The sequence below is a fragment of the Myotis myotis genome, unplaced genomic scaffold, assembly GCF_014108235.1.
Source record: "Myotis myotis isolate mMyoMyo1 unplaced genomic scaffold, mMyoMyo1.p scaffold_m19_p_8, whole genome shotgun sequence".
Taxonomy (NCBI): Eukaryota; Metazoa; Chordata; class Mammalia; order Chiroptera; family Vespertilionidae; genus Myotis; species Myotis myotis.
In genome coordinates this window covers 58,573,622-58,576,081 of record NW_023416390.1, presented here as the reverse complement: position 1 = coordinate 58,576,081, position 2,460 = coordinate 58,573,622, and the positions used below count along the sequence as shown (strand labels likewise).

At 41.5% G+C, this 2,460-nt stretch overlaps 2 non-coding genes across 2 annotated transcripts; one reads left to right on the top strand and one right to left on the bottom strand.

Moving 5' to 3' along the window:
• Positions 1 to 826: 826 nt before the first annotated feature.
• Positions 827 to 898, top strand: TRNAA-CGC. The gene has a single exon. It is a non-coding gene; the product is annotated as a tRNA-Ala (tRNA).
• Positions 899 to 1,192: 294 nt separating this feature from the next.
• On the bottom strand, positions 1,193 to 1,263 carry TRNAG-GCC. Its single transcript has one exon. It is a non-coding gene; the product is annotated as a tRNA-Gly (tRNA).
• Positions 1,264 to 2,460: the final 1,197 nt, after the last annotated feature.

The window sequence follows — 2,460 nt, the reverse complement described above, 5'->3', positions numbered from 1 at the left end:
ATTTCTTCCTTTGGGGCTGGGAGTGCGATTGGTGGTTAGGGAAGTTTCAGAGGAATTCAAAGGTGTTCAGTGGCTTACATTACTATCACATCAGCCAGTCAGGTGGGTCCAAGATGTAAATATCAAACAGAGAAAAAGCCACCTTGAGCAAGTCAACCGCCCTGACTCTATCATCATTTATATATAGTTTAACTACAAAGAGGGTAGCGGTGTCATTTTCTTTCTTTCCGTTTAGGCCCCATGAAAAAGAAGAGCATGTTGCGAAATCATTTTCATCTCCAAGAGTTGTCTGGAACGCCCACGTGCCACCAATTTGTAGAGATGTGGCGTGAACACGTCCTTTCCCGGGGATGAGGGCTTATTTCGGGGGTTGTACAGATAAAGCCATAAGGTTTTCGAGTTCGCACAGAAAGTCCCCCACCGCTCTGCTTCGGAAACGGGTCTCCTGAGGCACCAGGGAGACACTGCCAACACGGATGCTGGGTCCCTGGAGTCCCCACGCTCCTTAAGGAGGCACCCCGACATCCGACCCTGCAGCGTGGACCGCGGGCTCCGTGGCGGGCCAGGTGCCCGATTGCCCTTGACCCAAACCCCAGCGCCCGGCAAGAGTGCACAGAGGCGGGGGAGGTCCTCGCTGCGTCCCGCGCTGCTGGCTGCGCGGGGTCCAGATGCATCACGGAAAACTGCTAAACGCGGGAGCAGGAAAGGGTAGAAATGTGCTACAGAAGCACTCACCAGAATGAACACTTGCGAAATTAGTGCAGAAATTTGACTAGTAAGAAGGAGAATGAATGAAAGTCTATTCCAGAAAGCGAGCAGTGGGCTGGGGGATGTAGCTCAGTGGTAGAGCGCGCGCTTCGCATGTGTGAGGTCCCGGGTTCAATCCCCGGCATCTCCAAACAGCCGTTGTCTTTTTTTTTTTCTTTTCCCCTCCTATTCATATCCTACAAGGACACAATACATAACTTTTGCTCACATGGTTTAGGACGTCCCCACGTAAAAATCTAAAGGGGAGGCAGAATACCAGTGCAACTTAGTAAAACAGCAGTTTCGGTTCTCAAAGTAAAAGTGAAACAGGAAATTTGCCGTGATTCACTTCTTTATTTGCATAAGGTAAACATTTTGTATCGTTACTGAACGTGTTTTGAACACCTAAAGACATGCAAGCGAAAATGAAAGTAAAAGCACACATTGCATTGGCCGGGAATCGAACCCGGGCCTCCCGCGTGGCAGGCGAGAATTCTACCACTGAACCACCAATGCTCACAGGTGCTAGTGACTTCCACATTCACCTAAAAGAGATATTTCCAAATGGGTAAAGCCTCTTCTGTAATTATATAGTATTTATATATTCAGTGTTAGAGAAAGCAATGTAATGCTTAATTAAATAATTATCAAAAATATTGAGAACACATTAACATTTACAAAAAAAATCTCATTAATTTGTGTTGAACTTTATGAGGAGATACTTCTGAAGCTATTCTTGGTGAAGGAGACAAATTAAAATGTTGTTATGTATATACAGAATTACACAACTACCTATCTCTATTTTCAGATATTTAGATAATTTAAAATAACTTGCCCCCCCCCCCCTTTGTCAGGGATTTGGAGTAGGGACAAGGAAACAGTGAAGGGGAACTGGGATCCTGAACCAAATTATAAGGATAAATTGTGATGTGAACAGGGAACTTTGAAGCATTGGTGATTCTAGCCAAGTAACCTAATTCTTTAAACTGCCCTTTCTTTCATTATAAATGACTTTTCAACATTAACGTATGAATCTGATCTTTTATCCTTAGTTTCCATGAAAAGGAAAAATTGAAAACCATACAATGAAGATAGATGAGGAGGAGAAGGTAAAGTGAAAAAATGCATTTATGGAAATGAATCTAAATATAAGATAGAAAGCTCTGGATTTAGGCATCATTAGCTCTTTAACTCTGGGAAGAAAATTTCCAACAATTTTCAAGATCACTGAAGACCAAGGAGGATTTTGGAGGAAAGTATTAGAAATTAATAGTAACCATATAGCAGTGTCTATGGGTTAGGCTATGTAAGTATATTACCCATGAACGTTAATCCATCGAGGTAAGTTTTATAATTACTTCAACTTAATAAATGAGGAAACTGAGACTCGTGGAAAGATTGGAACACATGTAGTATCATATTTAACATCTAGGTGCTTAGCCACCACCCTGTTCGGCCTACCACAGACTAAATCCCTGAGTACTTGCACCAGAAATACTGTATTTAACTCAGGATATTATATGTGACGAATAGTAGAGTTAGAAAAAGATCATAAAAGGCTACTGAAATAATGTAAGAATTTCTGTTAAAAGTTATTTTTAAGGACTTTTTAGCATATGGACACAGAAAAATATTGAAGACAAATACATTACAGGATTAGAAAACATAGGAGATATGAAGAGATTAGGAAAGCAGAAAATCTAGACTATAATT